This window comes from Bactrocera neohumeralis, unplaced genomic scaffold, assembly GCF_024586455.1.
Source record: "Bactrocera neohumeralis isolate Rockhampton unplaced genomic scaffold, APGP_CSIRO_Bneo_wtdbg2-racon-allhic-juicebox.fasta_v2 cluster11, whole genome shotgun sequence".
In the NCBI taxonomy this organism is placed as follows: domain Eukaryota; kingdom Metazoa; phylum Arthropoda; class Insecta; order Diptera; family Tephritidae; genus Bactrocera; species Bactrocera neohumeralis.
The window spans coordinates 18,938,573-18,951,092 of NW_026089624.1; positions in this window are offsets into that span (position 1 = coordinate 18,938,573).

Genomic DNA, 12,520 nt, shown 5'->3' on the forward strand with positions numbered 1-12,520 from the left:
AAATAATTTGTATGTTCAGTAGGCGATACTTATTGATAATAGTTATTCATTCAATTCTTCTTTATTGCCGCAGACACCGCTTACGCTGTTGTAGTCGATTTACAACAACGCATCAGTCGTTCTTCCTTTTAGCTGCTTGACGCCTATTGGAGATGCCAAGCTTTCCAACGGAGCGGAGGTCTTTCTATTGCTCTGCTTCCCTTGGCGGGTTCTGCGTCAGTTGTGCGTTTCAGAGCTGGAATGTTTTCCAGATAAACGAAATTATCTACGACTTCAAAGTTATGACTGTCAACAGTGACGACTGTTTGTTTGATGACAGGAGATATTTCGTCTTGCCCTCGTTCACTGCCAGACCCATTTGTTTTGCTTTTTTGTCCATTCTGGAGAAAGCAGAACTAACGGTGCGGGTGTTGAGGCCGATGATATCAATATCATCGGCATACGCCAACAGCTGTAATATAATGATTTTCAAACATCAGGTAAATTTTACATCATTTATCTGTCAAACTGTAATATATGTATCTAAACGAATCTTAGAAACCATCCTTTTCTGGTGACATTTTGACGTGATGCTAAATGTTGTTAACATCGGGTCAATACTACCTCTAGACCTAATAGTTTCAAAACATTCTGAGGGTCTTATACCGAATATATCGATCAACATTTAAGATATCTTAGTGAACTTAAATGAACATATAATATTTGATATATAGATACATTGGTCAAAGAATTATCCTAACTCCCATATTCTCTAATACATATGTATGTATATGTATATATACTGATTTTTATTATTCTAGCAGACTTTATGACGAATAGGTCGGTTAGTGTATGATTTATATTCATAAAATTGTTTGTAAACATGTTCTCTAGCATACTTGAGTAATTTAAAAATTGAATGCAATCAGTCTAAAAAGCAATTCAATATTTTAATACTGTCACAAGTTTCAAAGTTTGAGATTTTAAATTGCGGAGAATTATCATAACTTGACATGATTTTGCAATTCATTTCATAACCGTCACAAAAATCTCTCAATTAGGGACAAACAGATTTAATCAGATGTTACATTTCGTTATTTAGAGATGTATATACAACCTGAATGAAAATAAATATGTCGATAACAAATATAATATCAAACTGTTTATAACGCAGTAAAAAGCATAATTAGCAATAAAAGAAAAAATAAAATGTTGAATTTGCATCCCAATAGTTATAAAATTTATTTGAAATGTGTTTTGTTTTTACTTTTTTGTGTTTGAGCTCCTTACAAAATATAAAAATCGACAATCGATTAATATCTAAGGTGATCTTTTTAAGTGATCACAAATAAATAGTGACTAGAGGCTGCTTACTGAATTCCGCTATAAGTTAATAAAAAATAGAGTACAATATACTTTTGCATCAAAGAATGACAGGTTTCTTATTATACGCTTCTTTAAATGAACAGTACTATTTTTTGGAAGAGCTAAAAAGTATGATATGATGCATTAATATCATATGATACAAAGTAATATAATATGACACCACTAAATCGCTGAGAGTGCGACACGTGGAGTGGCAACCTGTGAGAAGCGCTGCTTCGGCGAAGTGCCAACCTGTAGGAAGCGCAGCGTCAGCAAACTCCGTACCCGTTGCAGCGGCAAACATAGGTCTAGAGTTAAGTATAATTAATTGTAAATTTTAGTTCTTAAGCGGAATTCAATAAAGGAGCATAGCTCCCGGAAAACATTTTTTTTATTAAAACTAACGAAACGTTTTTTAACTGGCGCCCGAGCAGGGACCAGCGCGCGTAAGTAGTAATTGCCTGAAAACCAAAAAGTAAGGCTACGCGAGTGGCGTACGGTAGTGATTGTGAAAAGAAAAAGGGAAAAAAGCCTGAAAATAAAAAGTAAGGCTACGTGAAAAGTGAAAAACTAAAATACTGTGCTAACAAGCGGCTACAACGCACAACGTGGGATTTTTAAACGCCGAGGGACCTCAGTACTGGTAAAGAAAAGGGACAACCCCGGAGCGCATCATAACATCCTATGGAAAGCTGGAAACACCTAGTGTAAGATTTATAAAATATTATATTTTATGACTATTATAAAGAATATTATTATTATAAAGAATACGGAATTTGAATTGAAAGAAAATAATTATCCGACACAAAGAAGAAAAAAAGAAATTATAAAGAATTTTATTATTGTAAAGAATACGAAATTTGAATTGAAAGAAATTAATTATCAGACATAAAAAAGAAAAAAAGCCTTAAATTAACGTAAGCTATATTCCAATATTGTCAAATAAGTACTATTACAAAGGAATTTTTTTAAACTAATTAACTTAAAAGAAAAGATTATTATAATGCCAGATACAGCTGAAGAACTAATTGAACAACTTAACCAAATGAGGTTAGATTATGGGCAAACCACCCATCCTTCCAACCATCCTTTAAACCCTCCCACCCCTAACCCAACTTTAATAACGACAATAGTTCGAAAAGTACTCGAACGAATGAGTACTCAAATTATAACTGACTTTACCGAACCCGACCACAGCGTGACGCTGAACGCGAACAACATAAACGAACTAGATAAAATGCCGGACATGGTTAAATGCCTTAGAGAATTTTCAGGACGACCAGGAGAATTTAACTCCTGGAGGAAGAGCGTAGACAGAATTTTTAAAGCTTATGAGGGAGTCAAGAATACTCCTAAATACTTTACGATACTCCATTCGATCAAGCATAAAATAATTGGCGATGCCAACACCGCATTAGAATCGTACAATACTCCACTCGATTGGAGTCAAATTCGAAAATGCCTTATGATGCATTATTCGGATAAAAGGGACATAGGTACCCTCAAATACCAGATAACCACTCTGGTCCAACGCCACGACGATATTCCGACCTTCTACCGAAAAGTTTACCAACACCTTTCCCTGATATTAGATAAAATTTCATGTCTCGAGTTAAGCGACGAGTCTATACGGACTATGACAAATTCTTATAGGGACAAAGCCCTTGACACATTTAATAGAGGATTAAATGGCGATTTACCTCGTCTTCCCAGCATGAAAGAACCGACAACCTTGCCCCAAGCATTACATTTGTGTCAAAAACTTGACAATATGACGTATAGAATTAATCATGCAAATAACACGCACAAAGCTAATATCCAACCACCACCACGACCTCCCCGAAATAATAATTTTAATAATTTTAATAATAATAGAGCATTTTACCCCGAATTAACATATTCCCACTCCCCCAGACGAAATTTCGACCAACATACATTCGGTCGCCAACCAAATCGATATCCCCAACACTCTCCCAACTATATGCAAAATAACCAAGGATTCATGCCGAGGTTCAACATTTACCCGATCAACCCCCATATTACCAGAGGAAATTCTTCTTTTAATAACAGACCGAACCTACCACCTAAACCACTGACTCCAATGGAAGTATACCAGTCCATACGGTCAAGACAAATTAATTATCAAAATAGGCCCAACATATTCCAGGACAATCGACCACCGAAACGTCTTATTTCCGCACAACTGACTCACCCTCCAAGCAAAATACAAAGAAATTTTTTTACTAACGCAGTCGAATTTGACCCAAACGGGATATACGATGACAATTCCCATAGCAATTATGATAATGCAGATAAAAATGAGCCTAATACTATTAATTTTTTAGATTAGCGCCGTCTTCGCGGCCTTATTACGAGTTTAGAACAAGGCGCGGAGACACAATAGATTTTTTATTGATACCGGATGCAATAAGAATTACAATCAATCCACTAGAATTAGGAATCCAATTCTGAACGAAAAGCTTTTTACAGTAAAATCAGTTGCCGGGACAATCGAAATTGCCCACCACACCTTTGTCGACATTTTTGGACCAACAGGAGGGAAAATAAAATTTTTCCATTCATACCGATAAAAATTTAATGACGATTTGTCAAAGTATAAATATAATGTTAAAACAAAGAATATCACACGAAGTGAATAATGTGGCAATTAATATTCCACACCTCTCTGTATAACAACAAAACAAAGTTAATAATATTATTGATAAATGCCCAAACCTTTTTTCTGATCCTAATGAAAAACTTACCTACACCACTCTCGTAAAAGGTGAAATCCGGACAACAACCGAAACCCCTGTCTACTCCAAGCCATACCCGTATCCGATGACATTAAAATACGAAATCGAACGCCAAATTGAAGAACTCCTAGATAACGGAATAATAAGGAAATCGAAATCTCCGTATAACTCCCCAATATGGATAGTTAACAAAAAGTCAGATGCCTCTGGCGCAAAAAAGTATAGAATGGTTGTTGATTATCGTAAACTTAATTCAGTTACGATCCCCGATAAGTATCATATACCAGAAATTAACGAAGTCCTTGCAAATCTGGGAAACAATAAACTATTTACTGTTATTGACTTAAAAAGTGGGTTCCATCAGATTCCACTTCGCGAGTCAGACATTGAAAAATCCGCATTTTCCGTAAACAACGGAAAATATGAATTCCTCCGCTTACCCTTCGGTCTAAAAAATGCTCCAGTCACATTCCAAAGAGCACTAGACGATATCCTACGACAACATATAGGAGTAAGATGCTACGTTAACACTGACGATGTAATTATATTTGGAAAAAATGAAGAAGAGCATTTTAAAAATATAGGGTTAGTATTCCAAACATTAGAAGATGCAAATATGAAAATCCAATTAGACAAATGCACATTTGCTAAAGAGGAAGTAGAATTTTTAGGATATGTAATCAGTTCAAATGGGATAAAAACCAACCCCGAAAAAGTAGAAACGGTAGCTAAACTTCCAGTTCCACAAACTCTCAAAGAATTATCCTCCTTCCTAGGTATGTCAGGTTATCACCGACGATTTATCCAGGATTACGCAAAAGTAGCTAAACCATTAACAGCACTATTAAGAGGAGAAGCAGGTCATGTCTCCAAACGGAACTCGAATAAAATAGAAATAGAATTAGACAACGAGGTCTTAAAAGCATTTAATAAAATAAAAAATACTTTAGTATCCAGAGATATAGTTTTAGCGCACCCAAATTTCGATAAAGATTTTGAACTAACGAACTCTAAGTAAACCCGAAGAGCATTATGCTAGCAATGAGAAAGAAATGCTTGGTATAATTTGGTCACTTAATTCACTTCGAAATTACCTCTACGGTTCAAAAAAAGTTAAAATTATCACCGATCATCAACCTCTTACCTATGCCTTAAGCCATAAGAATACTAATAGTAAAATGAAGCGATGGAAAGCCATTTTAGAAGAATATAACTACGAACTAAATTATAAACCTGGTAAAACAAATGTAGTTGCAGACGCCCTTTCAAGGATACCAATACAAATAAATTCACTCACACCTACGATTCATAGCGATGAAAGCTCAAGTCACAATTTAATCCCTTGTACAGAAGTTCCAATTAATGTTTTCAAAAACCAAATTTTTTTCAGAATCGATGAAATATCTTCATATCAATTTAAAATAATTTTTCCAACAGTTCATAGACATATAATTACAGAACCAGAGTACAACGAACAGCTATTGATTTCTTACATGAAACGATACCTTAACCCACCTGTTATAAATGGAATTCATACAGGAGAAAGGATAATGGGTATGATGCAAAATATTTATCCTATTCATTTTAGTAACATTAAAAGCCGATATACCCAAAAATTAGTTGAAGATATTAGTAACGAACAAAAACAGGAGAACGTCATATTAAAAGAACATTTAAGAGCACATAGGAACGCCACTGAAAATTAAATACAAATTCTCGAAACAAAATAATTTCCAGGTATGTTAAATAAAATAAAACGAATAATAGCCAACTGCACCGTTTGTAAAGAAAATAAGTATGAGAGACATCCCAATCAACCGAAAATTGCAGAAACTCTATTACCAACATATCCAGGAGACACAGTCCATATCGATATATTTTTAACAGAGGGAAAAATAGTCATGACAGCTTTAGATAAATTTACAAAATACGCAATAACAAAAAGCCTAAATAGCAGAGCAATAGAAGACGTCAGAAAACCTTTAAGAGATATTATATTTTTCTTCGGAGTACCAAAATTAATAGTTATCGATAATGAGCCATCTTTAAACTCAGCTTCTTTAAAATTTATGATGAAAGACGAATTAGGAATAGAAGTTTACACTACTCCTCCATACAAAGGTCAAGCTAACGGACAAGTGGAAAGGTTCCACTCTACAGTAATCGAAATAATGCGTTGCATAAAAGAAAACGGTAGACACAGAAATTTTGAAGAACTTTTAGAAAGAGCGGTATCTGAGTATAATCATTCAGTTCATTCCACAACACTTAAAAGACCAGTAGACCTATTTTTTCATAGAAATGTTACATTTACCCCCGACGACATAGAAAGAACTAGCCAAAGCAATTTAGAAAAATTAGCTGAGAAACAAAGAAAGGATATCGAATACCATAATAAAAATAAAAAGGAAATAAAATCATATCTACCAGGACAAATAATATTTGTTAAGAAAAATAGGAGATTAGGAACTAAGTTAAGTAAACCCTACAGTAAGGAAATAGTTAAGGAAGATAGAAATAGTACCGTGTTAGCCGAAAAAGGACAAATAATTCACAAAGGTAGAATACGTAACTAAATATGTATGATATTTTTTTTAGAATATTACTACCGCTATGCCTGGCGGAAGTACAGATCCTCGCCTACTCAAACAATAGAAAAGGGAACGGCTAGACTACAAACAGGAACATTTAGGATAATACATGAAATTGACATAGGAAAATATACGGACACACTTGACCACATAGAAGCGACTATCAAAACTGAAACTATCCGCAAAACCCCAATTATCCCTTCATATCCCACTTGATAACACAGATAAGAGCCCAACTTAACAATTTCAAAGTAGAATAAAAAATAAAAAGATCAATAAATTTCCTGGGTAGCGCATGGAAATGGATTGCAGGAAGTCCTGACCATAAAGACTACGAAATAATTTCAAATAAAATAAATAATGTCTTACAAAATAACAATAATCAGGTATTAATTAACAAACTTACAATTGGCAAAATTAGCGAGATAACAAATATTACAAATAATATAATTAAAACCATGCAAAATGAAAAAATTTTAGAAATTGAAGCATTTTTACAGCTAAAATATAAATTAAAAATAATTAATGAAGAAATTTTAAATATTGCATACGCAATACATTGGGCAAAAGCCAACATAATAAATTATTTTATTTTATCAAATGAAGAAATAAATATTGTGAAAGAAGTAATAGACAATGACAATATTCCATATGTAAATTTAGACGAAGCACTCGAATTTGCCGGAATAAAAATTGCAACTAATGGCAAAATTATAATTTATATTGTTAGCCTCCCAACCGTAGATAACCGAAATTGTAAAACATTAGATATTAGGGCAGTAAAAAATAACGCGAGGATCAATAAGATAAATTTTAATACAATTTTAAACTGCGAAAAGGGAATTTATGGAATAGAAAATTATTGTAAGAAATACAATTCCCTACAAATATGCTTAAGCAATAATGTAGAAGATTTAAGTAACGATACTTGTATAATTAATCTTTTAAAAATTCGTTTGCCAAACTGCACGGAGGTCAACAACCAGCATATCCCAACTATAGCGGAAATGGGACCTGGAATTTTACTTTTAAATAAATACAACGGAGAAATTTTAATAAACAACGAATCTACATTTCTAAACGGGACCTTCATCATTTTGTATACCAACGTAACCATTGCTATCAACGGGAAAAAGTTCTATAGCGAAGAAAGAACAGCAAGTAAACTACTACCAGCCATCCTACAACCGTCATCCGCACCACTCAAGATAGAAGAATTCCTCTCGCTGGAGATGCTGAAACAGCTTAACTTCAACAATACAAAGGAAGTAAGTCTGTTAGAAGCAGCAAACAGAGTCAAATACGGAACCAGCATCACTCTAATCGTCATTTTAATAATTATCGCCTTAATTTTCGGGAAGAATCTTCTGATGAAACAAAAAGAAGATGAACCCAATAAACTGTCGTAACCGGCAATAGAAGGACTCAACCAAATTTTCAATACATCTAAAGATTCAAACGAGGACGTTTGAATTTCAAGGGGGGACTAGTTAGCACCCCATACATTAAAAAAGTATCATATGATGCATTAATATCATATGATGCAAAGTAACATAATATGACACCACTAAATAGCTGAGAGTGCGACACGTTTAGTGGCAACCTGTGGGAAGCACTGCATCAGCGAAGTGCCAACCTGTGGGAAGCGCATCGTCAGCAAACTCCGTACCCGTTGCAGCGGCAAACATAGGTCTAGAGTTAAGTATAATTAATTGTAAATTTTAGTTCTTAAGCGGAATTCAATAAAGGAGCATAGCTCCCGGAAAATATTTTTTTTATTAAAATTAACTAAACGTTTTTTAATTTATAGCCATGGACACATAAATAGCACACGTGGTCATCAACTAAGAAAACATTTATTTATACCTTAAGTTTATCTTTTACGGATTTAAAAAGGCATGCGTTTTATTTTAAAAAATATTTACTTTCATATTACTAAAACAATAAAACAATAAATATTTTACTATCGCTAAAAAAGACGAAAACATCAATATCCTATATGACAGCTGGGACACATAATCTGAAAAGGGGTTTAAAAAAAGGTACAAACATGTTTAAAAATTATTAAAAAATTGCAAAAGATTGTTCATTTCGTTCATTTTTAATCACCCTCTCACATCTTCGCTGGATCGTTCCTTTGGTATTGAATACCAAGGCTTCTCAATTTTGGTATACCTAGGGTTAAGGAGGCATTCTGGTCTAGAAATTAAAAAAAAAATCGAAATTTTCCTTTTATATATTTATCTATTCAAGAATATGTGTTTTTAAAATTCAAATTATTTTCGGAGTTATAGGCATTTTTCTGACCCGGCATCCAAACTGGTTCGGCCGGAACTATTCGAACAAAAGACTTTACGCAAAACCTTAGACGCGTTTTTCTCGAAACTGACTTTTTCGGAACGATACCCACGATTTCTCAGGTTCTACTGGACCGATTTACTTGAAATTTTTACTTTCTTTTTTTGATTTCAGTTAACTAGGAGGGTTGAAATCATGGGTATGGTCACGTGGAAATTTTTAGAGACCCTCCACTTCGCAGCACATAATTTTTGAAATTTTTTATTTTTTTTTTAGTTTTTAATTTTTTTCTGTACTCTTCTAACATTAACAAATAACTAATGAAAAATGAATGGTAAAAATATTAATTGCCTATTTTTACGACACTTTAAAAATTACCTGAAATTCATGCTTCTAGAATACCCCCTTATGCGAACCATCTGCATTCGCACACAACATATGTAAATGTGATTCTATCCTTAGCTATTTTTCGGCCAGGTACCGTCGTTTCGTTTTCCGTTACAAACTTTTTGACATTTTTTAACTCACTAACTATAAACAATTCACATGTTCAAACGTTCATGACAAACTACGTATGTACATATGTATGTACATCGCGACACCGACAATAGTTTTTAACATAGAAATTCGGGGAATATATGTGACCTGGTCTACGGAAAGGGGGCTTAGGTGTCAAAAAATCAATTATCACTTTTTAGTTGATTCGGATGGAAGATGAGATTTTTAACAGCTGTTTCCTAGAAAACTAGTTTTCGCACGTTAGCTCCCTTTTCCCTTTTCGTAGACCAGGTCACATATAGCAATTGTTTTTCTTGCTAAACAGACGGTTGGGTTTGAAAAAATAGATAAAAAGTTAACTTTTGGTTACGGACGCTCAAGATCGGTCAACTTAGCCGAAAGTTTAACTTTCTCGCGAGTTAACTTTCCGCGATTCCGCGATAAATCGCTCCATGTTTCTTGCAAGTCGATCAAACTTGTCAGAGTGAGGACGAGCTCCTAAGAGGCTTTCAGCGACCTCAAGACAACAAAGCAGGTTGCACTGTGGTTTTTCGCTTGAACGCTTTTTACTATTATAAATGTTTGTCGTTTTCTTCTTTACTATTTTGCACTTTTTTGTTATTATAAAATTTTCACACTGCGGAATAGGAAAAGAATTTGTCCAATTCTTTTAAAGGTGAAATTTTATTAAGGATATAATCGAATAATCTTTAGTAATTATAAAATTTGTCGGGGTATTGGAGCAGTTCTAAATATGAGGTGTCAAATTCACATTCTAGATTGCTATATTGATTAGTTAGATATAATCCAAAAACATGTTAACGCTTTCGAAATATAGAACTCTTGATCTGTATATTATACATCGTTCACACTTAAATCTCAAAAAGCAATGTTGCAGCTTGATCCGCTTTTTCACTCTGACATCCTATAGTAACGGTTCTCATGTGAATTATTCTCCTATTAATCTTTTTATTGCTTGCACTCTGAAATCAACCTTAGGTCAGCCGTAAAACCATGCTGTTATTAAGGACGTACGACTTCTTGTTTTTTATTGTTCAAACACGCGAGAAAAGAACGAAAGCCGTGTGCTTACAAAAACTACACTGCTGAAGTGTCACGCAAATTAATATTAATATGGAATGAATAATACGAATTTTATACTAAAAATTAACAAACATATTGAAAAATGTAAAATAGGAATAAAAATTTAAATTAAGTTAAAAAATTTTTGTAGAATCGATTGATGATTTATTTTACATTGGTAAATGCACTTAATAGTATAACAATTCGTCTGTGGGGAAATTCCTTAGAAATTAAAATCTTAATCAGGATCAATGCAATGGCAGAATGCTGACTATTCCTTTTGCCATGCAAACTTAACGATCAAAATTACATATGTCCTTGTATGGAACCTTTTATATTTGTGAAGGGTATTAAAGTTTCCTTTGCTACCGAAGTGAACGTTTCTTCTTGTTTATTCTTAAACCAAAGAAATCAGAATACACCCAACTCTTTTTTTACACGGTTGATACGTTTTTCAAAAAAAAAAGAAGCGTTTCGTATAGTAAAATGGGGGATACGTTTCATGCCATCTGAAAACCGTGTAAGATGAAACAAAGAACTGTATTTACTTCACAAAAAACTGTGTAAAAAATGTTGAAAACTATAAAATTTCAAATATGCCTACAAATTGTATATTTATATGGCATTTTATTGAGCATTAAATCTTAAAATACATAATTCATACAGGTGAAAAATTGGTAGATTAAGCAAAAATCAAAAGAAATCTCTTAATCCAGAATTAAGAACAGAAAAATTAGAATAGAAATAAAGAAAACATATTTACATAGCTACATATTTAAGAGTAATCGAATAAGGGGATTTCCCAGTTGCTACTATCTATGTTCATTTCAGCAATAGTGTTAAGTGTAGTAAAAACAAACATAATTACATGACAGTGATTTTGAAACCGTACTTGATTAAAAATTTTATAGAAAAAAAATTGATTTTCAACCGTGTAACTTTAAATCCGTGTAAAAAGAAACCTTGTAAAAAAAGAGTTGGGTGTACCTATTTTTCAATCCACAAAAGATTCCTTGCAAGAACTTGTTTCCGAAGGTTTAATTTGTATGGCAGTTCTGAAAAGTGAGCAGCTTCATTGAGGGAGCTAGTGGCCAAAGAATAAAAAAATAGCAACCAGCTATATAGACATTTTCATTATTGAGCTTAACAAAAGTCTTCATTTTATTATAATTAGCATAAAACCTTAATTAAAAAAAAAAACCAAAAACGTTAAATAAACATCCTCTGGTCAACTCTCACCCTTTCGCTTCGAGAAGGGTAGAAATTGTTGCAATTTTTCCTAGTTAGAAGGTAACATTTTGAGAAATTCATTAGTCAAGTAGATTAGATTAGGTCAATACTCTATGTACCTGTATTTTACTATTCTCCAATCGATGACGATGGAGCAGACGTTCCATTGCCCGACCATGAAGAAGTTCGAATAGCAATTACTCGTCTGAAGAACAACAAAGCGGCGGGAGCCGATGGACTACCGGCCGAGCTATTCAAACACGGCGGCGAAGAACTGATAAGGAGCATCAGCTTCTTTGTAAAATATGGTCGGACGAAAGCATGCCCAACGATTGGAATTTAAGTGTGCTCTGCCCAATCCATAAAAGAGGAGACCCCACAATCTGCGCCAACTACCGTGGGAGAAGCCTCCTCAACATCGCATAAGGTCCTATCGAGCGTATTATGTAAAAGATTAAAGCCCACCGTCAACAAACTGATTGGACCTTATCAGTGTGGCTTTAGACCTGGCAAATCGACAACCGACCAGATATTCACCATGCGCCAAATCTTGGAAAAGACCCGTGAAAGGTGAATCGACACACCACCTCTTCGTCGATTTCAAAGCTGCTTTCGACAGCACGAAAAGGAGTTGCCTTTATGCCGCGATGTCTGAATTTGGTATCCCCGCAAAACTAATACCGCTGTGTAAGCTGACGTTGAGCAACACGAAAAGCTCCG